At 37.8% G+C, this 26,313-nt stretch overlaps 2 long non-coding RNA genes across 2 annotated transcripts in view; one reads left to right on the forward strand and one right to left on the reverse strand.

Annotated features, from left to right (window-relative positions):
- Positions 1–26,313, reverse strand: part of LOC103278908 (uncharacterized) — a 193,391-nt gene that overhangs the window by 80,044 nt on the left and 87,034 nt on the right. The gene's annotated exons all lie outside the window — the stretch shown is intronic.
- LOC134299494 (uncharacterized) overlaps positions 1,860–26,313 on the forward strand; it is an 82,960-nt gene continuing 58,506 nt past the window's right edge. Inside the window, exons 1-2 of the long non-coding RNA XR_010006707.1 lie at positions 1,860–1,954; positions 19,512–19,595. This is a non-coding gene — a long non-coding RNA (uncharacterized LOC134299494). The remainder of the gene's footprint in view (positions 1,955–19,511; positions 19,596–26,313) is intronic.

Raw genomic sequence — 26,313 nt, forward strand, 5'->3', positions numbered from 1 at the left:
CCATGGATATCATGTCTATGGCTAAAGAAGTCATACTGTATGTGTAGATCTTGTGATCTCTTCATCACCAGGTTATGAAGCTGATAAAGAGAACCAAAGACCATGAAAGTTTGCATACATTTTGGGAGGGAGGGATAGTATCCTAAGCAGGCTATCTTTGATTTTGTTTAGTTTTTTGTATGAATTAGGAATGTCAAATTACAGTAGACCCTCCCTACCAATGCTATATATGCACACACTATTGTGTTTACTAGTGTGCGCTTCAGGGGAATGCATCTCCTTTGATTTATGTACACATGGGTGCTCGTACCCATTTTTAACAATTCATGAATATATGCTTGTGGCTTCTATCTTGTTTCAGAGAGAGTCATGGCTTAGCCTAAAATCATATTTAGTATAATGTTTTATCATAAATTTTACAAATGGGGAAAAAAGCTTCAAAGAGTAAATGCTAAGAGAGCAGAAATATAAAACAAAATGAGATGCACACTTGCTGTTTATCACTGCTTGAATTCAGTAGTGACAGACAGAAAGCCTTTGTGGTTAATTTGAAAAGAGGAAATCCTCTGGAGATATTTTGGTCTCATTCAGAGAGAAAAAATAGATTTTACCATTAACATGATGAAAGTAGCATTAAATAAAAACTTAACAAATTTTGAGCTCAAAACGCATGCCTGTTCAGGAAAGCAACCACAAAAGAAAAAAAGTACCAGAAAAATCAGATGGCTTGACTTTGAGAATAAGACATTTGCTATGTACCATTACTTGTAATTGTACCTCTACTTACATTTTACTTATTGATTCATTGATTGACTGAATAAATGAATGATCCTCCCCTGATTGGGAGGACTGCAGGCATTTCTGTATATCTGGAGGCAACTAGAGATTAAGAATCCCATATGAAGATCTCCATGACAGTGAGCAGACAGCCCTTTTTGCAATTTTGATTTCTCTAATTTTTAATATAACAATCCTATTTTAGACATGAACAAATTCACACTAAAATCTCCAGATAACTTCAGTTATATCAATAGGACAAAGGTGCTGCCAAGCTTGCTTTCCACACTTCCTTTCAGATAAGATCTCCACCATACTAATATAGATACAGTTGAGTCCTGGTTAACCGAGTTCTGGTTAACCAAGAGTAGTATTATCCAAGGCGTTGCCAGGGATACCCCTCCCTCTCCCTCTCTCGAGTGAAGGAAGCTCGAGAGAAGGAGAGGGAGGAGGAAGCGCCCAGAAGCGCCCTGAGATCGCTGCTGCAGCAGCGCTCGTGGGGTGTTTCCCAAGGGGCGAGGGCTCGCCTAGCAATGCTTCCCTAAACCGGATTGCTGGGAGGGATAATAGGGCCTCCCGGCAATCCAAGCAGGTCCGGTTATCAGAGATCGCGCCCACCCCTTTATCTCGGATAACAGGGACTCTACTGTACCAAAAATATTCAGTGCATGAACTGCTTCATGGAATATATAGAATTATCTTTTTTGATCCAATTATTATCTCTGTATTCCTAGACATTCTAAAGACTATTTTTCTCCAAAGATCCAGGGGAAATCTTCCTTTCAGTATTTGATTTTCCCCCTTCATGCCACACAGCCACTGTGGGAAGGCATGTTTGCTGGAAGAGAAGACCAATAAATTGTATCCCGCTGGCAATATTCTTTGAGAATCCTTGGAGAACAGGAGAAGTCCCAGCAGACTGGAGGAGAGCAAATGTGTTGCGAAAACATTTAATATGTGTGTGTCAACTGCAAAATAAGTTGCATGAAGCTGATTGGTTCAGCTATGTCAGGAGAGCTGGTAAGCCTGGGAGTTTTTGATACTGTTGCAATTTTGTTCAGGCCTGAGCTAAGCAGGTGCAGAGTGACAGTTGGAAGAAGGAAGCAGGGAGAAAGACAGTTTGAAGTGTGCTCTTGCTTCATGAGCTGCTGAAAGGAATTTATCCACATGGACAAAGGTAAAACTATTTTAAATATCTCATAAAAGGACATTATGTGAGTTGGTGCAACTGAGCACATTATACATATGTTGTTCTGGGTTTAAGAAGAATGAACCATTTGTTCTTTATTGTTCACCTGGATGGCACAAATCTTCTTTCTCTGGCAAAGCAGTGCGTGGACTATACATTTTGATTTTTCATTAAGTCACAAAATGTTGTACTTATCTTCAAGAAGGGAAAAAAGAGAACCCAAACAATTACTGTCCAGTCAGCCTGACATCAATACCAGGAAATATTGTGGAGCAGATCATTAAGGAGGCAGTCTGTAGTCACTTAGAAAGGAATGCTGTGATTACTAAAAGTCAACATGGATTCCTCAAAAACAAGTCATGCCAGACTAATCTTCTCTCTTTTTTCGATAGTTACAAGCTTGGTAAATGCAGGGAATGATGTGAATGTAGCGTATCTTGATTTCAGTAAGGCCATCAATGAGTTTCCCCATGACCTTCTTGCTAGCAAACTAGTGAAATGTGGGCTAGACAATGCTACTGTTAAGTGGATCTGTGATTGGTAAAGTGGCCAAACCCAAATGGTGCTCATCAGTGGTTTCACTTCATCCTGGAAAGAAGTGACTAGTGGAGTGCCTCGGGGCTTGGTCCTGGCCTGGGCCCAGTACTGTTCAACATCTTTATTAATGACTTGGATGAAGATTTAGAGGGCATGCTTATCAAGTTTGCAGATGACACCAAACTAGGTGGAATAGAGGACAAGATCAGTATTCAAAATGACCTTAACAGATTAGAAAGTTGGGCCAAAACTAACAGAATAAATTCCAACAAGAACAAATGTAAGATACTACACTGAGGCAGAAAAAAATGAAATGCAAAGATACAGACTAGGTGATGCCTGGTTTAACAACAGTCCATGTGAAAAAGATCTAGAGTTTTTGTGGACAACAAGTTGAACATGAGCCAACAGTGTGATACAGCAGCTAAAAAATGGGAATTTGGGCTGCATCAAAAGGAGAATAGTGTCTAGATCGAGGGAAGTCAAGGCGCCTTTTTATTATGCTTTGATTAGACCTCACCTGGAATACTGTGTCAAATTCTGAACATCACAATTCAAATGTAAGATTGTGAAAGGTCTTGGAATGAAGACAAGTTCACAATGCAATCGTTGGAAACAAATCTTTATTTTCCTTCTTGCCAGAATAAAAAAAAAGCTAATTCTACCACTTCATTTTACACTACTTACTATATACAGTAGAGTCTCACTTATCCAACACTCGCTTATCCAACGTTCTGGATTATCCAACGCATTTTTGGAGTCAATGTTTTCAATATATCGTGATATTTTGGTGCTTAAATTCATAAATACAGTAATTACTATGTAGCATTACTGCGCATTGAATTACTTTTTCTACCAAATTTGTTGTCTAACATGATGTTTTGGTGCTTCATTTGTAAAATCATAACCTAATTTGATGTTTAATAGGTTTTTCCTTAATGCCTCCTTATTATCCAACATATTCGCTTATCCAACATTCTGCCGGCCCATTTATGTTGAATAAGTGAGACTCTACTGTACTCCAGGAAAATCAAGAGAGATATTGACAAATTGGAATGTGTCCAGAGGAGGGTGACTAAAATGATCAAAGGTCTGGAGACCATGCCCTATAGGAGAGTCTTAAAGAACTGGGTATATTTAGCCTGCAGAAGAGAAGATTGAGAGGAGGCATAATAGATATGTATAAATATGTGAAAGGATGACATAAGGAAGAGGGAGCAGGCTTGTTTTCTGCTGCACTGGAAACTAGGACTCAGAGCAATGCGTTAAAATTACAGGAAAGGAGATTCCACCTGATCATTAGGAAAAACTTTCTGACTGTAAGAGCTGTTCAGCAGTGGAACTCTCTGCCTCGGAGTGTGGTGGAAGCTCCTTTCTTTTTAGCTTTTGAACAGAGGGTGGATGGTCATCTGTCAGGGATACTTTGTGTTTTCCCTGCAAGGCAGGGGGATGGACGAGATGGCCCAAGTGTTCTTTTCCAACTCAATTTTTCTAGAATTATATTATTCTATGCTACAAAGGGTAGGGCTGGAGGGTTTGAAAGCTTGTACTGTCCCCATCTATCTTTTTTTCATTTCTGCTTTTGTCCCACCTCTGCTGCAATGTAGGCATGCTTGTTTCTTTTGTGCCAGGTCAGATTTCTTTCGCCTTATCTATGGTTTTTCTATATCCTACACATGAAATGAGAAACTGGAGTCACTCTTCAGGTAGTTGGGGGGGGGGGGGGAGAAAGTAGAAATTTGGTGACTGTTTATAGCATCCATTTAGTGAAGAAGAGGTCTTCTGAACTGTCTCTATATGTAATGTGACATACTGTAGGTGTAGGGATGGAAACTGTCTTTGGGGCTAGCTAGAGGGTTTCAAATCATAGAACTTGGAGTAGGGCCTTGGATTGACCTTCCAATATCTGGCTTTCCAGGGAGCCACCCACTTTCTGGGTTCTTCTTGGGGTTCAGGTGTATTGTCCAGGCAAAACTGGGGAGGAGATCTAAGGGAGATCCCTGCCATAGATGCACCCCCACTTTGCAGAAATCAAGGGATAAAGCCTTAATAAGTGACAGAGAAAGGGAAATGACCTTTATGTCAACTCAATTTCTGTTGTGTGGTCTCATTATTTTATGGGTTGGTTGGAAATTATCATATGTTCCCAAATATTGATCATCCCACCATGAAGTAATGAAATAGTCAAATGCATCAAGTGTATCAAGCTGTAGAAGCATGGCTTATGTTAGATATAAGCTCCTTTACCAGTGTATGCACAGGAACATCAAAGTCCATAATCCAGAGAGATAAGATCTTTCTACAATCATTCAATTTGACTGCTGAACATTTCTTCTTACTTACTAGATGTGTTTTACTTAACAGACGTATGCAGTAAATTTCATTCTGTAACCACCTCTCCGATTAATGTATCCCACATTAAATTTCATGTATGGTATCTCATAGGGACTGGGTTTAGAGTTGGTTTGGGGTTAGCCGTGAGGCAAGGAACATAACTGTGTCAGGATGTTATTGCATGCATGCTGTTGAGAGTATTCCACTGCATGTTATTGCCAGCTGACACATTACTTCAGGGCCAGAGATTTATGTCCTGACAACTGTTCACACTCTTGACATGCTGTAATGGGAGCAATGTAGCACATATACAAATCACTAAATCTTATCAGAGGACTGGATAGCTCTTCATAGTCTTGATTGGACAAATATTATGCGTTTTCAGAACACATATTGAGATACTCCAATGCATCATGTTGCCATTTGATACTATGTTCAATTTGATACTATGATCGGCATTACTTGAATGAAGATTTATGTGGCAGAAGTGTAGTAAAGGTAAAGGTTTCCCCTGATGTTAAGTCCAGTCATGTCTGACTCTGGCGGTTGGTGCTCATCTCCATTTCTAAGCCGAAGAGCCGGCGTTATTCGTAGACACCTCCAAGGTCATGTGGCCGGCATGACTGCATGGAGTGCTGTTACCTTCCCGCCGGAGCGGTACCTATTGATCTACTCACATTTGCATGCTTTCGAACAGCTAGGTTGGCAGAATCATAGAATCATAGAATAGTAGAGTTGGAAAAGACCTCATGGGCCATCTAGTCCAACCCCCCGCTAAGAAGCAGGAAATCGCATTCAAAGCACCCCCAACATATGGCCATCCAGCCTCTGCTTAAAAGCCTCCAAAGAAGGAGCCTCCACCACAGCCCGGGGGAGAGAGTTCCACTGTCGAACAGCTCTCACAGTGAGGAAGTTCTTCCTGATGTTCAGGTGGAATCTCCTTTCCTGTAGTTTGAAGCCATTGTTTCGCGTTCTAGTCTGCAAGGCAGCAGAAAACAAGCTTACTCCCTCCTCCCTATGACTTCCCCTCACATATTTATACATGGCTATCATGTCTCCTCTTAGCCTTCTCTTTTGCAGGCTAAACATGCCCAGCTCTTTAAGCCGCTCCTCATAGGGCTTGTTCTCCAGACCTTTAATCATTTTAGTCGCCCTCCTCTGGACGTTTTCCAGCTTGTCAACATCTCACTTCAACTGCGGTGCCCAAAATTGGACACAGTATTCCAGGTGTAGTCTGACCAAGGCAGAATAGAGGGGGAGCATGACTTCCCTGGATCTAGATGCTGTACCCCTATTTATGCAGGCCAGAATCCCGTTGGCTTTCTTGGCAGCTGCATCACATTGTAGGCTCATGTTTAACTTGTTGTCCACGAGGACTCCAAGGTCTTTTTCTCACACACTGCTGTCAAGCCAGGCGTCCCCCATTCTGTATCTTTGCATTCCATTTTTTCTGCCGAAGTGAAGTATCTTGCATTTGTCCCTGTTGAACTTCATTTTGTTAGTTTCGGCCCATCTCTCTAGTCTGTCAAGATCATTTTGAATTCTGCTCCTGTCTTCTGGAGTGTTAGCTATCCTTCCCAGTTTGGTGTTGTCTGCAAACTTGATGATCGTGCCGTCTTTGAACCTGGGACCTTTCGGTCTGCAAGTTCAGCAGCTCAGTGCTTTAACACACTTCGCCACCGGGGCAGAAGTGTAAAAACGCATTTTTCAATAGAGACTACACATATTTGCACTGTTTGAAAAAGCTACTGGCACAAAGTTTTCCTAGATGATTCTCACTTTTGTAAGAGTCAACTGGTAGAAAAGCCAATTTTTCAACAGTGGAAGAGTGAATATGTTGACAATCATAGTCAGAAAAGTTACTTGCTGCTCAGAATGCAAATGCTATTAGGAAAGGAGAAATAGTTTAGAAGTTCTGTATCATAACAATCCATTCAAGAAATCACTGAGTATTCCATGTATGGCATATATCTGCAACTTAGCATGCAAAGCAGTGAAATGAGATAAACAATATTACAGCCCAAGCCTACCTCCTGCTAAAGTCCCCGTCTCTAATTACCTAGACATGTCAGGTGGTAAGCCTTCCCATACTGAATAAATCTGACATCCAACAGATTTTCCTCTTCTTAATATTTTATTTGAATAAGCAACCCATACAGCAGCTGGAAACTTACTGATAATGACTGTTAGGGAATAGGCTTACTCAAGTGAGCTAAATCCTTCAGCTTTTTCATTATATGCAATATAATACTACAAACCCATGTTATGAATAACTAGAGAACAAGTACCTCAGAGATAGATATTTAGCCCTTATGCTTCTGTCTAAGGAAAAAAATACTGGTCACACTCTGTGATTTCGGCAGGTCATATGTAAAAAGCAATTGGAAAAATGACAGTGGGGAGCAGCCTTTCCCAATCAAGAACTTTTCAGGTGTACCTGATTATAAATCCCATTATCCCTAGTCTTAATGTCTTAGAGTCATGGGTTCTGTGATCCAAAACAATAAAAGCTAATTATTTGAGGAACACTGACCAAGAATTATGCATGGAGAGAACTTTGGGTTCCTAACTTGGAGGTCTCTTCTTTCTTATTTCCTTGCCCCATTGTAATGTAAAATCTGATTCTACAGTGCTGATGAGGCCTAGACTGATTAAGGCTCTGAAAGCAAAGTACACTGGTCCAGGAAAGAAAAGGAATATCTTTATGATTGACAATTGCACTTGAGATCACAGAAGTGAGGTGATTTAAATAGCAATTTCTTCTTTCTATGCATTTTCCCTCTTATCTAGTATGAATTAGGAATCAGTTGGAAGAGACATAGGGGGCATCTGTATTGTAGAATTATTGCACTTTGACACCACTTTTACTGCCATGACTCAATGATATGAAATCCTGGGATTTGTACTTTGGCGAGACACCAGCACTCTTTGACAGAGAAAGCTAAAGATATTATAAATAATAACTCCCATCATTCCATGGCATAGAGCCATGGCTGTTAACATGGCTCCAACCTACATTAATTCTACAGTGTAGATACACCCACAGAGTATCCATAGCAATAAGAGGACCTAATAATCATAGACGGAAACATAGAGAACTGAACTGTAGCATTTATTCATTGCTTCTCTGCCTACTAGGACCCATGAGATGATGTACAATAGATAAAAGCACTTTTAAAGCCTTCAATAACTAGAAAACAAATTAGTTATGGTTTCCTATATGGTGGTTAATATAATAAAAGTTGATTGACTTGCACACAGATATACAATGCAATATCGAAGAGGTTATATAGTAAAGCAATTTAAAAGTAGTTGAGAGATAATTAAAAACAGATCAAGAAAATTTTCACTGGACTCATTTGTAACTGGCAATGGCTGCCACTGGGTACAGACTTACTTGGGAATAAATTCTGTTGAAATCAGTGGGGTTTATGTCTGAATTCAGATAGGATTGCCTTGTTAACCTATTTGCATGGATTTACATGCCAGCTTGTAAGCAGGCTGCACACTTTTCAGTAAACGATCAAAAAGGAAGAATGAGAGAAAGTATAAGTCTACCTAAAAATACCTAGCTTGTTATTTCTGCTTTTTGTTTGTTTTCCCCAAAAACAAATTTATTATAAACATTTATAATGTCTTCCTCTTTATGGATTGCTTATTTGCAAAGCAAAATGACAGATTTGGAGCTTATAATAAAATGGTTTCCTCTCCCCACTTTCTTTTTAATGGGTTTTTCTCTGTATTTCATCCAGCTCAGTTTCACTACACATAAACAATTAATCAAACACTCGTTTCAGTATTATGTCGTTCTCCTTAAATATCAGTAACAGAGGAGATATTGCAAGCAATGAAACTGCAACATATACCATTATTTACGCCATCCCTTCTGCTTGCTTGCCCCATATTTCTGCAATTCCTGGAGAGCATCCAGGTAGCCAAACATTGCTTCATGAAATCACGTAGATCAACACGCAGTGTACCAATTCGCAGTATACAAATTGTCAGATTTTAGTTGAGATATAACCATCCAAACCATCTATGAACTATACAACTGATCTGGAAAAACTGTACCCTCTCAAAGGTAATACCTATAGGCCTGTAGTCCTTTCCAAAAAATTGAAACCTTAAGCAACTACTCACAGAGGCGGTTCAACCACCAGGCCTGTGGCACCATCTTGTTGGGGGCGCCATCGAGGCAACTCCTGTCTCCTGCGGCCTGCCTTTGCAAGGTATTGAACTGCTTTTTCTGTTGTTTTGTTGTAAAACATGATGTTTTAGTGCTTAATTTGTAAAATCTTAATGTAATTTGATGTTTAATAGGCTTTTCCTTAATCCCTCCTTATTATCAAACATTTTCGCTTATCCAACACTTCTATTTTTCAGTGATTGGTTTGGGGGGGGGGTGTGCCAAAATTCTGTTCGCCTACACTTGAAAAATACCTAGGGTCGGCTCTGACTACTCATTACAAAAAGAAGCTATTTAACACAGATGCCAAATACAGGATAGGTACTCTGTCATCATATTAACAGAGCCTCCAACATTTCACAGATGAAATCTCACATCTGCTAAGCAAAATCAAAGTAAACTTATCAATTAAGAAGAACAGGCAAGCTAAGGGTGTATCTACATTGCTAGAGTTAATGCACTTCTACACCACTAGCTGCCATGGCTCAATGGTATGGAGTTTGTAGTCTGGTGAGGCATCATCACTCTTTGGAAGAGGAGGCTAAAGAGTTTGTAAACCTACAACTCACATGATTCCACAGCAAACACATAGTAGTGAAAGTGGCATCAAACTGCTTTAATTCTGCAGTATAGATATATCCTAAGAGGACACGTAGGAGTTTGCTTTTACCTCAGTCTACTGGGGAATCCAGAAGATGAGAGATGAACTATAACATTTTGAAAGTAACTGAAAAAGTGAGAAAGCAGAGGATTAATCAGGATTTTCCCTGACAAATCAAGGAGGTTGTATTAACAGTTGAAACAGCATTATAGGACCAATCAATATTACTAAAAATATTCATTGATTCACCTGCTCATCTTCCAACATGAAATGTACTATTTTCAGAATTTCATGTAAAAAACTCCCACATTTGTACTAGTATGCCTAATTGATCAGGAGCCAAAAAGAATGCTGGAATGAAGCTAGGGACATCGTCCGGGTGGAATGCAAAAAAAAAAACAGTATTTGCTGCCAAAAAGAAAGAAAAGCATCTGACAGCTGAAACTCTTCAAGTAGTTAAGGATAGATGAGAAGCAAAAGGAAAATGTGACAGAAATAGGCTCATATTGCTGAATGCAACTGTTGAGCAACTTGTCTACAGAGACAAAGAGATCTACTATACTAATTAATGCTGAGAAAATGTCAACAATTAGATAGAACAAGAGATGTCTTTTACAAGTTCTGAAAAAGTGAAGGAAAATGTAAATCAAGATTGAGTATGGCCTACAACCAGCAAAGGAACACTAGGCATAATTAAGAATAACTAAAAAGCTGATGAAAACAATACACTGAAGAACTATATTTTTTAAAAAATGATTTTAGAAGGTGAAGTAAAGTTCCACTGGGAGAAATAATTCACCAGGAACAAATATCATACCAAATAACTTTTTCAAGCAATGGGGACAGAATCCACTCAAATTTGTACTAAAATCTGTCAGCAAATATGGAAAATATATTAATACCCCCTAGATTGGAAATCATCAATATACATTCCAGTCCACAAGAAATGGGAAACAAAGGATTGCAGTAATCACAGGGCCATTGCATTAATTTTCCATGCAAGCGAAGTGGTGCTTAAAATTCTACAACAAAAACTTTTACCATAAATAAAATGGGAAATACCAGATTTCCAAGCTAGGTTCAGGAAAAGAAGGGCCCATCCAGACAAAGCCGAGACCTGACTGGGTTTTTTACCGTGGGCGTCCAAACAACACCCCCTATAAAAATGAATTAATTCAGAATAACCTCAGTTATTCTCAGTTATTCTGAATCTGGAGCTCCCGGTGGCATAGTGGGTTAAAGCCTTGCGACTTGAAGGTTGGGTTGCTAACCCAAAGGCTGCTAGGTTCGAATCCAACTCAGGGGGAGGGCAGATGAGCTCCCTCTATCAGCTCCAGCTCCATGCGGGGACATGAGAGAAGCCATCCACAAGAATGGTAAAAACATCAAAACATCCAGGCGTCCCCTGGGCAACATCCTTGCAGATGGCCAATTCTCTCACACCAGAAGCGACTTGTAGTTTCTCAAGTCGCTCCTGACATGAAAAAAAAGTTATTCTGAATTAATTAAATACTCCATTAGATTCGGGCCTTCTTGAAAGGGTATGGGACCTGTGGGAAGTCACCTCCACATAGTGCACACAATTCTCTCATTTATGCCATGGAACTGCCCCACTGGTTAAGCAGTTTCTCTCAAGAAAGGAAACATTTTTCTCACACTATTTGCTGAAAACATCAAGGTAATTTTCCATAATGTGGAAACCCATCTGATTTTGATCAGGGCAGTTCATTATTTAAGCAAACTAAATATGATAGGATTCTTTGTAGACCATTGTACATATTTTCTGCTTATTCTTAATAATATAATCATGTGTTACAAAAGTTGGAAATATACCAAGCCTCCTGCAGCCACTGAAAAGTGAGCGGTCTGGAGTAGCAATATTCACTTTCTTTCTGTACTCTTCTGCAGATTATGTACATTTTGGAACACCAATTCAAAATAGTGTGGGGTTGCTATTTCTTTGTTTCGTTTACAGGCTAAATGGCCAAACTGAATAGCCAAAGAAAGTAATAAGGTTATCAAAAAACTAGAATAAGTCATCATCAAAAGAATTTGAATTAATATATTCTTGGTCCAAATATCCAGTTGTGTAATAGATTGCAAATTATAATAAGTATTATGAAATGAATGCTGTTATTTTGCATGCAAATGTAAATCCCTACGTGAGCCAATTTGAGCTTCTTATAACTCTTGGGATGTCAGCAAATCAGAGAAATGACATTAAAGTTCAATTTGCATAATAACATGAATAACTGGTGAGTTTTCCTCCCTGAGTACTGTGCAGTCAAAGTCATTTTTCTGAAATATACATTTTCTTAAACCATTAATAAAACATTCTTAACACAGGCCAATATAGTGGTAGTGTACTTGGGTAAAAAGACAGTCATCATACATAACAGTCTGAAGGCATACAATAGAAAAACTTTGCTGAAGTCAGAGGGCCCTTCCACACAGCCCTATATCCCAGAATATCAAGGCAAAAAATTCCACATTATCTGAGTGTGGACTCAGATAACCCAGTTCAAAGCAGATATTCTCCTCGGTGGCAGCCACCCTCCTGCCACCGCCCCCCCCCCCCACCAAGAGGAGGAGTTGAAAAGGAGGAGAGCAGACTTTGGCTTATCCAGAGTGGAAGGTGCCGCCTGTAGACCAACTCTTCTTGGTGGCAGCCACACCCCCGCTGGCTGGTCCTTGGCCTGTCCAAGAAGCTCACAACAGACTTGGGCCGTGAGCTCTTCCACAATTTACTTATGATACCACAACTGATAAAATTTATGTTCCTCTGGACTTTTATCAAACTGATCATTAACCTACTGCCATCATCAGATAAGACTGTCCCCCTGCCCTCCCCAAGGACCTCATATCACATTGACCATCCCGCAAGAAGGCCCAGGACATTTTTACCCTCCCTATTGTGGACTCAATCTGTACCTAAAGAATTTTGTGTCTCGTGGGATTGGGGAACAGGGAAGGTATAAAAAGAAGAGTTGAAACTCTATGGAGAGGGAGATGGGATTGGGGGGGGGGAGAAGAGGTCTACGTTAATTGCTGCATTAACATGTTTCATGCTTATGTCTATGCTTGATGTTTTTAAAGTTTTAATGGTTTAATCTACAGTTTTGTTTTTGATTTAGATATGTGATATAATTTTATATATATGTGAGCCATTTAATTTTGCCATTCACTATGTTGTAAACCGCTTTGAGTACCCCCAGGGGTGAGAAAGGCGGTATAGAAATGCAGTTAATAAATAATAAATTATAAATTTTAATGAATATTTTATACTGTATTTAACTATTTGTAATAGATTTTATATGCTGTTTGTTTTAATGATGTGTCGGCATTGAATTGTTGCCAATTGTATGCCGCCCTGAGTCCCTTCGGGTGAGAAGGGTGGGATAGAAATATTGGAAATAAATAAATAAATAAATAAATAAATAAATAATCTCCCTTGATGTTCTGGGATATAGGGCTGTCTGGAAGGGCCTAGAGTTTTGGAAAGTTTTTTAATCACTACTTCCAGAGCCCACTGGCCACATCAGAGATTTTGAGTTTTGAGCTGTTATGAACACACTGTGGATTGATTAATCAAGAAATGTCTAACAATCTTATTATTATTAATAAAGCAAATGTAGGAGAAAACAAAGGGCCCTTCCACATATATAACCCAGAATATCAAGGCAGAAAATCCCACAATATCTGCTTTGAACTGGGTTATCAGAGGGTGCATCCACACAGCTGAATAAAATTCCACATTATCAGCTTTGAACTAGGATATATGGCAGTGTGGACTCAGATATTCAGCTCAAAGCACATATTGAGGGATTTTCTGCCTTGATATTCTGGATTAGTTAATTTGCTCAGTCCAAGGACCTTATCCCATTTGGGGGCGGGGGCAGTGTCATGAAATCATGGTGTTTGGTCTATAATAGTTAGAAATAAAAATGTTGTGTCATTTATTACATATTACATGTCATCAAGATTTTGCTAGTTTCCCCATTGCTAACATTTTCATCCTTATCCAATGAGCAAGTAGATTGTCTGCCCTCCCTCTTTTTTTTTCTTTTTTTTAAAAAACAATGTAGAAAGCATTGAAAATTTGAAAGATTACATTAAAGGAACAGAAATTTAGTGATCTAATAAAGTTGCGATATTTCATAGTTTTAAATATATTTTAAAAAATTACTGAAATGGATCGTATTGGGCAGAGTATTGTGGACTGGTAGAGACTGCCCACAGGACAGCCCATTTGCCCAGGCCATCCTATGTGAATCAATGCAGGAGATTCCAACACCTCCCATTCCACATGTTTTTTGGGTTTTTTTTCTTTTTGCAGTTTAGAATCTGAAGATAACACATCCAAGAATCCTGAGATGATTTCTGATTGTCTTCTCCCCTCTCCCTTTTTGACACTCTTTACATTATGAATCCTGATGGGTGCAGACAGAATGTCCCCCTGCATCGTGGAATGGGCTCTGTCACTTTCCATTCAAGAAATAGATTTAAACTGTTTAAAGGAGGGGGGGGGGGGTGTCGTGGGATAAGGTCCCAAGGGGTTAAAGATGCACTGTGGTTCTTTGTGTTATATATGTTTGTTTGTTTTTAAATTTACAAAGATTCTTCACCAGAAAGTATATATTTAAAAACTCTGAACATTGAAGAAAGTAACATTGACAGATTTCTGCATTTCTAGTTTGAATCCCTACTGTGTAAATGGTATGGCTCTGGATAATCCCTCCACATGAGGTAGAGAAAAGAGCAGTGAGACACACTGAGACATCTGCCCACCTTTTAGAAACATTAACTGATACATTGAAAATGCTTTGTATGGGTGTTAATTATGAGACCATTCTTATAAGCATCACTTGGGGAAATTTCTGTGAGATAATAGGATATTGAGAAAGAGAGGCTTGAAATAGTTTTGCCCCAAGGGAGTGAAAGACCTTTATGATACCTAATTCTAAATTCTTCTTGCCGAACAAGTTAAGCCTGGCAAATATTCCCATGAGGTTCCTATTGAGAACAAGACTGAATACCCATTGATAAATTTGATTATTTTTGTCCCCTATGCTTTAAGAAGACATTCTGTAACCATCAAAGCCAAAGCAAGAATTCTGCTGAGTTCAGAAGTACAGGCCTTACACACACTTTAAAAGGTGAAAATTGGTCTCCTTTTTCATGTAGCAGGCCATGCTAAATAATCATAATGCTTCTTCCACCTCTAAGATCTATGAATCTACATGAGAGTTATAGGGCCATTCTGCAAAGGGAGAGGATGAAATATAGATGCCTTCTTGCCTTGGAAGAGAATGAATATTTCTCTGTGTGTTTTGCTCCTCTTGAATTAATGGGCCTAGAAAGGAATTACACACCAAAAACAAGTAAACACCTGCAAGATAAATGGAAGTCCGGTACTGTTTAATTGATTATACAGAGTGCAGAATGACAAAAGAGGCAATGGGTAGTCATTAAAATTTACCAAACAATAGCAGAGGTCAAAATAAGGTTAAAAGAATAATGCACCCTTATTACGAAACTCCATTGTAGATGTCCCCCTCCCACTGCATTCATTTACTGTTCAGTTTAAAAGGAACAGGACTTTCATGAACCTGTCTCCAATGATTTATGAAGTTCATTTTCTCTTCATATGTTTATAGATCAAACATGGAGAGAAAGGCTTGACAATATTGAACACGTTTAATATTAAAAGGAATGGGGACGTTAGCTTCGCATTGTGCAGCCTTAAACAATTTGGGAGGGCTAAAATAATTACACTCAAGTAATTGTCTTGATCATGGATAAATGCTTTTAAAATCAATGTGACTATTTAGGACTGAGTACGCTAGCTCCTAAAGAATCGTTTCGTCGTGTTTTGGTAGCAGGAAGACATTTCAGGGTGAAAAATAAAAAGAGGAGGGGGGAAAGGAGGGACAGGGATTGTTTTCTGAAAGAGAAAAAAGTGGCTAAGTACAGAGGAGACAGTGTCCTATCAAACAAAAGGTGGAGATGGAAACAAATAGAGGGAAAATTTAACAAGCAGCATCACCCACGCAAGTCAAGATGCATTGTATCCAACGCCAGTTTAGTTATTTTGGCACCCAATGTAGAAAATCTCAGTGAACTCTTCCCCTTTCTTTGCAGTAAAAATAATAGTGAAAACATGCTGCCCTTTCTCAACATCTATTTGCCCAAATCCTGTTGGTCCTGTCAATAGTGAACCCATTAAATCTGTAGGATTTGCTTACACGTTGATTCACCATTTAACAACTGACTGGATAGTTCTACTCTAGTTGGGACTAACCAGCCATAATCGACTGCCTTACTTTGCTAATGGTAGAGCCAGTCTTCACCAATATTAAATGACTTTAGACCAGTGGTTCTTAAAGTGTGCTCTGAGGAGGCTCTGGGGCTCTGTGAAGCATACTGAGGGGCTCCACGCTGCCCTCGTCTCCCTCCTCCTCCTCCTCTTCCTGCTCTAAGGGCACATGCTGCCACCACCATGTTGCTTCCCTCCTCTTCCCTCCTCCTTCCTTGAGGTCCAGGTGCTACCCAAGGCTCAGCATGTGTGTGTGTGTGTGTGGGGGGATCCTGCTCCTGCCAAAGGGAGACAGGAGGGGACTGTGCCATGATGCTACGAGCACTGAGAAGTGCACCCCAGGACCTGTTCGCCTGCCTGCCTACCTTATTTCACCTTCCTTCCTTCTCCTTCCTTCCCTCCCTGCTTCCTCCCTCCACTATCTCTATCCACCTAATGCTGCTGCTACCACTGAGGAGAAGGAAGCCACAGAGCCCACAACATCTGTCCTGTTTTGTCTTTCAAGACACTGTGGTAAGTAAATGAAAACTGCTTTACTTCAGCAAAACAAAGTACAGTACACTCAGTGAAATAATGCAAAAGAAAGCCAGGAAGTCTTACTTCAGACAAAGAAACCGGCATAAATCCAGATGCAGACTTGGAGCAGGCACACAGAGAGTGAAGGCATTAGAGTCAGTTTGTTACCAGCAAGAGCTGGCTGCACCTGCTTCTGCTTTTGTAGCCCTGGGTCCCCACACAACTGCTAGGGCAGTTCCTAATCACTCAGCTGCATTTCTGACAGCTAATCTAGCTGAATGACGTCTCTGCTCTGTTTCTTTTCACCTCTCCTGGAATGAGGGTATTAGCAAAGTCTCCTCCTCAGACTCCAACTCACTCTCAGATTCATGAACACTTTCCTGCTCCCCTTCCTCTTCTGAAGAAGAGGAATCCCTGACAACATGCCTTCCTTCACTTCCTTCCTTCCCTACTTCTCTGCAGCTCCCAGAGGTCCACAACAATGAGCTGAGGCAGTTAAAGTGGGACTGTAGATCCAGTCTTGAACAAGTCTGCAGCCAATGAACAAGTGCTTAATAGGCAAAACAGAATTATTCTTTTCCAATCATTTATTTTCTCTTTACCATTCATAATGTCATAACTATCATTTCATCCCCTCTCACATTTCTTCCCTTTCTTTCTTCCCTGCTTCCTCCCTTGAGGTTCTTGAAGGATTTAAACAATTTTGGGGAAATGAAGTGCTTCCTCTGCTCTCAGCTGCTGCTGCTTAGGAGGAGGAGGAGGAAGCTGAGACATGCCTGGGCCTGGCCACTGGGAATGCATCACAAATGCCGGCCTGGATAGCAAAGCCCTGCTTTGACCAAGGGGCACCCATAGAAGTAATCCTGGGGAGAGGGAGATATGGGAAAGGGAGACCAAGGTATTTCCATCAACATAGGGAATGTAGGAAAGTTCATACAGTTCCAGACCGGATCATACAGTTCCAGACCGGAACCGACACAGCCTTGGTGTCCTTAGTGGATGATCTACGCAGGGAATTTGACAGGAGGAGTGTGTCTTTGTTGGTTCTCTTGTACCTCTCAGCGGCCTTCGATACAGTAAACCACAGTATCCTTCTGGGGCACCTCACGGGAATGGGACTTGAATTATTTCACATAAACACTCTCCATCCATCTGCAGCTGGCCTGACCCATGATTGATATATATATATATATATATATATATATATATATATATATATATATACATACACACACACACACACACACACACACACACACACACACATACACACACATTATACATAATATATTATATAATACATAAACATTTATTGGGGTTCCATGAGAAACTTTTGCTTCAAAAGGGGTCTGCGGCCAAAAAAGTTTGAGAACACATACTTTACACCATTATCTATTGGTGATCATTTAAAATGCAAAGATTCTTTGGGAAATTGAATTTGTTTTCATCTGTACTGCCATGATTGCATAAAGTGACTATCTTTGCTAGCTCCCTGGAGTTGAAATTAGGACCATTTACATTAGGTGCAGGGTCACAGGACATTGAGGCCTCTTCCACACTGTCCCTATATCCCAGGATCTGATCCCAGATTTTCTTATTATCCCAGATTATCTGGCAGCGGAGACTCATATAATCCAGTTTAAAGCAGATAATCTGCTATTAGATCCTGGGATATAAGGCAGTGTAGAAGGGGCCTGAGAAAAGAGTGGGAAGATAAGAATAGGGCTTGTGTACCTACTCTGCTCATTAGCTAGTCTCCTTTAACTATGTGCCTGCTTTAACACATCAGGCTTAGCAATGCTGAAAGGCTCGGAAGATCCCATCCCTAGAATTAAATACAGTTTCCTTTATGTCCAAGGGATAGGACAGCCCTGGCCTTCTTTCAAGCCGGCATAGACAAGACCAGAACTTCAGATGTAGCAACCTCAATAAACTATAAAATTCTCTTCTCACTTTATAGTTTGGAAAAGGGGGAAGAATGAATGATAAATACATTCAACCACAAGCTACAGTTTCCCTCTCTTCAGCATCACAGCTGGGTTGCGGTTTGTAGGATTCCTAGCCATTGAAGGTCTTGGATTGTTTGTTTGATTTGCACCATGGATAACCCAGTTTGGCAGAACAACATGACTTTTTTTGAGGAGCTGTATCTTCTAATAAAGGCCTCTGATAACCATTCACATTTAAATTAGTTTGGCTCCTTTTGTGGACAATCTAAACTTTCTTAATATTGTTGACACACTGAAGAATTGATTGTTTAGTCAGTGCAGACTTTAAGAAATGTTCAGGTTTAATATATAATACATCATATATTCTCTGATTATTGATCCCCCCCCCCCCGAAAGTGTAGTCTCCTTAACTCGGTCTGGTAGGGTTGGACATATCTGTCTTTTTTTGCTTTCTTTTTTAAACAAAATTGCTCAGTCTGATAAACAGTTTCATGGTAGCCAGCTTAGCCCTACCTACTAATTGGACTGGGACTTAATTTGGAATAAACATATATAAGGTTGCAATGTTAGAGTACTCACCCGAGTCTGTGGTGAATCTAAAATCAAATAGTTAAACCTACCTAGTTCTGCAACCAGATAAGTCAAAATCCAGAATTGTTCTAGTTGGAATTAGACTAGATTTCATTTGTAAACATGTTTGTTTTTAAAAGAGATATTTACTATAGCTGAAATGTAATTTGAAAAAAAATCACAGAGTAAATAATTACAGTTCAAAAAATTGCTAAGGGCAAAGAAGATTGCCTTTTCATCCTGTCTACTTTCTGGTATGTACATTTGACTGTAGGATGAAGCAGTTAGCACTAATTTCTTATAGTCACATATTAGGAAAATGTCATGGTGATCCTTGACATCCCTATCAGTTGTCAGAGTTGGTGATTCCAAAGCAATTTTGTTCAGTCATGCAGACACTATATTCTGTTTTTCTCCATCGTTATTATATTATGTGGTTTCAATTAATTATGTTCACAGAAGGTGATATTCTGTGATATTCTGACTAATTTTAGAATTGAGTGGTAATTGTTTTTGTCATTATTTTCTTTTTCTAGAATTTTTGGAAAAACATTAATCACCAGTAGAATTTCAAACAGAAAGAGTATTACTTTTGCAAACGCCTTGCTTAAAAGTAGCAGGTGAGTTCCTTTTTTCATTAAATACATTAAAAAAGCAGAAGTACTGCTGGAATAATTTTAAAAACTAATCAAAGATATTACTGGAATAATTTTAAAAACTGATCAAGGGATATGAAACAATTGTAACACAGATTATGCATTAGGGCTACCAAGATTTGGGTTAGTCCTTTCACATCTTTTTATTCTTAGTATTACTACTGGATAAGAATGCTACGCTATGGTTTTCCCAGTAAGCCTCTTTCTTTGGAAAACCTGTCAGAAAATATTCCACAGTATCTGACATTCCAATTAAATCACTGGCTGCATGACAGTCATTTGCAAGAGAAAATAAACATGAGTATTCTGGCTTTCTATTTGCTTTCAGGCCAATTCTGAGCACTGGTTCTGCCCTTTATAGTCCTGTCTGACTTACAGCTAGAATATACTATGATGGGTAATACTTTCTTTTTACAAGCCTGTTCTTATAATTAGGATATCCACAGAGAGTCTCCTGTCATTTCCAAAATGTTTCTCCCTTGTCTTGCTTAATACTTTCCAGCTCACTATCCAAAGAGAATAACATTGCCCTTTCTTTTTGATGCAAGTTATATTTTCCCCTTTCTATTATAATACATATCAACGTGAATGGTAGTACTAGATTGGATGATGGGTAGGAGATCAATTTTGGAGGAGATCACATATAGGCTTGATGGAGAGCTTATTAATTGATACAAATATGAATTCTCAATGAGAATGTTATTAAGAGACAACTATCCATCAACGTGAGATATGAAAAAGAATAATCAAATGCTTATCTTGAATTTGGCACTTGCTTGGTTTTCTTGCACTAGAATTGATTTGCTAAAACCAGAGCTTGGATAAAGATTCCTTTTTTTGACCACAATTCCTAGCATTACTAGCAACTGTGCTGTATGGAGAATTCTTGCTTGATTTTAGGTTTTGGTTAACCTGTTTCAGAAGCTTACATCATGTTCAACAAACACTTGGGTAATGGCTTATTATTGGAGGTCTGCACTTTCTTGTCTGATATATAGCAGCTGATTGGTTTGTAAAATTCTCTTTTAAAATGTTCTTTATTGTTTGGAGTTCTCCCTCCCACTCCAAGAATTTGTTTCTTCTAACTATAAGTCTCAACTGTTACTACAAAGGAATTCACAATTTCCAAATAACTTCCAGAAAGCTAGAATAGTCTGCTGCAGCAAGAACAGAATCATATGGTACCTTAAAGATTAACAGAATTAAATTGAGAAAGGCTTTTGTTCTTTGTTCTTCAACTTCTTTTCGTTTCTAAAGAGGCTTTCTAATGAAAACATCTGAAAATATATTTTTGTTTCTGGTTTCTGAACTTCTAAGTTGTGTACAGTTGTGATAGGAAAGCAATTGCTGTGTCCACTAGAGTTGCCAAACTGAAACTGCCCCAGGTTCTGATATTTGAGAGCCAAAATATACGATTTAGGAGTCGCATAGGGACACATTTTCTCTCTGATGGTTCAACGTACATGAACATTGTTTAATGCACAAAAAATTAAAATATTGTCTAAAATTACCTACAAGCAATGTGTATTATATGAAAAATGAATGAATTTTTTTGTAGACTTGGGTCCCATCTCTAAGATATCTCATTGTTTATGTATATGCAAATCCAGGCATTTTAGAATCTGAAATTGAATGCATTTCTGGTCCAAAACATTTTGAATAAGGAATAATCTGTAATTGTTTAAATAATCTGGTTTTCATTGTCTTTACTTTAGTGAAGATTTCAAATAAAAAGCAACTTGACGCTTTTAACACTGAGATGAAGCAATATACCCTCTTTTCCCCAAAATAAGACCTACCCTGAAAATTAGACCTATAATGATTTTTCAGCATTTCTGAGGATGCTCGAAATATAAGCCCTATTTCAAAAACAAGCCCTAGATATAGTTCATTTAAAAAGTAAATTTGGAAAAAGAAGTCTTCCCCTGAAAACAAGTCCTAACGCATCTTTTGGAGCAAAAACTAATATAAGACCCTGTCTTATTTTGGGGTAAACAGGGTATTAAAATTATCGCAATTAAATTATGAGTATTTTAAAATGGTTTTAACTGAAATGTTACTGTAGGTTTGTAAATAAAATAACATCTTATTGTATAACACTGATGCAAACCCGAAATATTACAAATGCAACTTGAAACGTTTAAACACAAACAGGTCAAATATGGATTATGAATGTAATAATGGAAAAACAATGTTAAACATGCTTTATGCCTTCCAGTTACATTATGGTCATTAAAAAGTGTTCAAAGATTGACACAAATGCATATTGAAACATAATAGTTACTATTCTACTTTAGTTTTCGGTGCTTTTAATTCTAAGGAAAAGAATAAAAATCAATATAACTACAATCTAGAAACCATAATGGAATAATAAGAATTCCATTGATTTTTAATTAGTATGTAACTTCCTATGCTCCGTCATTGCATCTTTCTTTTTTTGTCTGGTTACTAAGAGACTTAATAAAAGTCAAATAAATTTAAGATATGTAGCAACAATTGCATCTGCCTATTACTTTTCTGTTACTTTTGCATTTGGCTAAAGAAACAGTTACTTCACTGTGTTCACATAAGATGTATATGTCCTTTAAGTCTGCTCTATCTTGCATGTATTTTCCATAAGACAGGCAAAAGATGAGGATCTCAGCTTCTTTTTTCACTGGTTACTATGTTCTTCCATCGGTGGTCCTCTGTCAATCTGAGTATTTTTGACCAAAAGGAAGTACATTTTATAAATCATCAGGCTAGCAAGTGAGCTAACAAATGGATTACACATGACTATAGTGTTAAATTCAGAGTCTACTTCTATTAGACGGTTTGATTACATATTATAACTTATTACTAGCTACACATTATTATATATTTCACCATTATAATTTTAATACAAAAGTAGGATTCTCTTCTGCCTGTAATCATGTCTAATAAAAAGGAGAATTCCCCAGCAATAGTGAGGGGAGAAAAATGGTGGAAAAGAAATCTGTAGAAGAACGAAGGAAACTGAAAAGCAGCAGAGGGATGTCCAAGACAGCTCCAAAAAGGGAATCAATAGTGACGTACTGACAAGCAGCTTAACTATTGCAATAATGGGGTCAATGATTGGGAAGCTTTGCAGGGCAGAGAACTCATTCTGTTCAATGAACTGTCCCTGGAAGGTATTTAAACATCTACTGAATTACAGCAGTATGGTTTGTGTTCATGGTCAGTGCAGGTTTGTGTGCTGTACACATTTGCCTGATAATTTAATTCTTTCTCCATTCCTTTGTCCAGTATAAAATACCAATTTCAATCTGGACATCAATGTCCTCATTGTGATCGATCATGCCAATCCAGAATAGGTCTATAATCCCTTATAGACCCATCACCAAGACTCTACTTCTGGAAGACCTTCACACTCGGCCACGAGGGATCACCTATAATTATGATAAAAGAAAGTTTTGGAGGCAGTTTCTAGAACAGGATATAGGGATAAATAGAATAAAAGCGAGGGGAGTGGAATCCTAAAAGCAAAAAAGAAAAAAAAAAGATCAAAGAAAAAAGCAAGATAAGATCTTGGGAAAGAAACAGAAATGAAATGCAAATTTCACAATATACAAGGCCATACAATATACTATTCATTGGTGGAGTAGAATTATCACTTTAATATTATGCACAAAATCTTATATATAAAATTTGTGTTTGGGAAAAAATAACCCAATAAGATAGTCTAGAGTACGGTTGGTCAACATGAATAACATGAAGAAGGTAGGTCTGAAAGATGATATCTGATTTGAAGTAAAAGGAAGCAAAGATGAGGAAGAAGTCACAGTGGTGAAGGGGGGGGAGGAAATATATGTGAAAGATTTACAACCTGCTGTAGGGGTGTAATTCATGGCTACTTTTCTTCATGAAGGAAACAAGGAGTTTTTGCAATTCACAAGATGATTCACAATTTGGAATTTATAGTGCAACAGTTATAGGTGGTTGTGTTTATTGTTTATTTTATTTTTTTGCAGAATATTGTTTTCTGCACAGAACACCTGACAAGGTGTAGATTTTGTAAAGAATATGTCCCAAACTGCAAAAAGCCTCATCAGTCTGGTATTTGTCTTGTCAGGATTTATGGACACTCCAAAACATGATTTTCAATGAGTAAAAATATTTTGAATACTCTTTCCACATGTATCTCAAATTAGATTTCCATTAGAGGAAATTAGAGACAGATGATGAATGAATGAATTGTTTATTGTACTAGCCATAGGCCATGACATCAGTAATATACAACCTTTATAAGCACTTTCCAATATAAACATTAAAACTTATTAAAAAATTAAAACTAGCTCTTTAAAATTATGATAGCAGCAACATAACAATGACAGTGTCTGATTTGTATCATCCCAAACCATCACCATTTCCATTTCTGACCTCAAGTATGGATTTTGCTACTTTAGCTCTGATCTTTTGGGCTGCAATTGCAAATGTGGCAACCTTTAGTGTTATATTTTTGGAATAATCTGCTAGCTAGTCAAAGATCACAGCAGATTAGAGATTTTCCACTTTGGAACTTACATACGATGTTTGATAAGTAGTGGATAATGTAAAGTGAATTTATATCAGATTCTGGCAAACTCTGCCTGTAATTTTTAAATGCCCCTTTGTTCCTGTTATGGGCAGAAAGGTATGATATAAATAAATGGGATAAAACAACCACCAGCAATAGGAAATTGATATTAATTAGAAGTTTTTTCCAGGGCTTTTTAATTTTACCTTTCCTTTAAAACTTCAAGGCACTTAGCACTATATCTCAGTTAGTATAGCTTACAATAAATAAATATATTCCAGTGTTTGTACACCAGTGAAATGACTCCATTCCATTGTACGATAAGAATTCAGTAAAAATCAATATGTTTGATAACAATATTAACTTAAATGGCAGGGAGTCCTTACATTAACCTCAAAGTTAAAAAGTGTAGGTTTGGGTCCATATTTAGAAAACAGTATAAACAGCTTGAATAATGGACTATGGATTTTGGAAAATGATTTGGATATGAGATCATGACCCGACATTTTATTTGGTTTTAATCTGTTTAATTGATTGATATGTGTTTTAATTGCTTATGTTTAGATTGTTTATATTTTGATGAGATGTATTTTAATGTTTACTCGTGCGGCACTGAATTTCTGCCTGATTTTTAAACCGCCTTGAGTCTCCTCTGTGGTAGAGAAAGGCGGGATAGAAATGGAGTAAATAAATAAATAAATAGTCATACATACAGTATACCCATTGACCTAAATGGGACTTAAGCAAAGCAGAAATCTGAATTAAAAGACTTTTCCGGCCATCTGACTTAAGTAGAAACACATGAAGCAGTTTACAGGTCTTTTCTTTAAAAAATACTTGGTAATCTCTTATTTCAGTAAGTTTTATTGATTCTCAGATCTTGAATACCATAAATGTTAATAGCATTCCCTAGATATACATAAAGGATAATCTAGCATTTTAATACATGCACATTATTAGGGAGAGATTTCATCATAATAGGGCAAAAATACCTAACTATAACATTAATTCACTAGTTTACGTGACATTACTGATGTTATTTGCAATAAAGACAAACAATGCTGCAGCACCTTAGAGACTGCTGATTTATTGTAATAAGACACCAACAAATGTGAAATAAAAATACCCATAAATTGCACAAATTACCGTAAAATGAACATGCAGAACTTTGTTGAGAAGTGATAGGCACAGTGGGTGATTAGTTTTGGGTGAGCAATTACAGCAACAGAAAATTATTTTCCTCATTGTAAAGTTGGTTGCTATGTGACAAACCCTCCCAACTATTCCCCTTTCCCAATTATTAACTCTGAGAAATAAAGGCAAAATATATTAGCAGCTGGTACCTTTGTAATTCTGGAATTGCACTACACTGATTTAATATTTTGATGGAAGGGTTTTTGTGTGTATATGCATTATATTTTGGAAATTCTTTTCTAGATTATGTAGGGTACAAAATGTTACTATATCTACAATTGTTTTGTAATAATTGAACTTATTCAAATAGCAATCTATGTCCACATATCCCAAAATTTTAACATGTTGTAGGAAGAAAATAAGGAGCAACGAACAATAAACAGAAATTTCAGTGATGACGTATAAAAATCAATTGCCTCAATGAAAGCAGTTTGAGAACAGATGTGACTGAACATGTGAAACCCCTCTTTAACTTTACTGTTTAATTATCCTGCTTATTGGTTTTTCTTTTTAAAAAATCATAATTCGTATAAATAAAGTCAAGCTTTCTGCAAGAAAATTATTACTATTTCTTATGCATTTAAATAGGGACGACTGCAGTTTAAAAACTACTACAAATCAGCTGCAGCTGAAGAGTTTTACATATGATGAAAGAAAAAAAATCATATTTTAAATGGATTTTGCACATTGGTCTTGGATAGTGACCACTGCTTTAAACTATTTTTTTATTAATTTTTCATTTCATATACAGATGCGCTTATCAATAATACAAATATAGTGATAAAGCTAATCTAATTAAATAATTGTAAAGCCCAAACACATCTAGTGTCTCAATCTAAAATTTGTTTCCATCAAAGTTTTTGAAGCATATATGATAAAGGATACCATGTGATTTCAAAATTGTCCTCAAAAATCTCTCTTCTTGCTTTCCAAGTTTTAAAAGCTAGTTTTTCC

This window comes from Anolis carolinensis, chromosome 5 (assembly GCF_035594765.1).
Source record: "Anolis carolinensis isolate JA03-04 chromosome 5, rAnoCar3.1.pri, whole genome shotgun sequence".
NCBI classification, from domain to species: domain Eukaryota; kingdom Metazoa; phylum Chordata; class Lepidosauria; order Squamata; family Dactyloidae; genus Anolis; species Anolis carolinensis.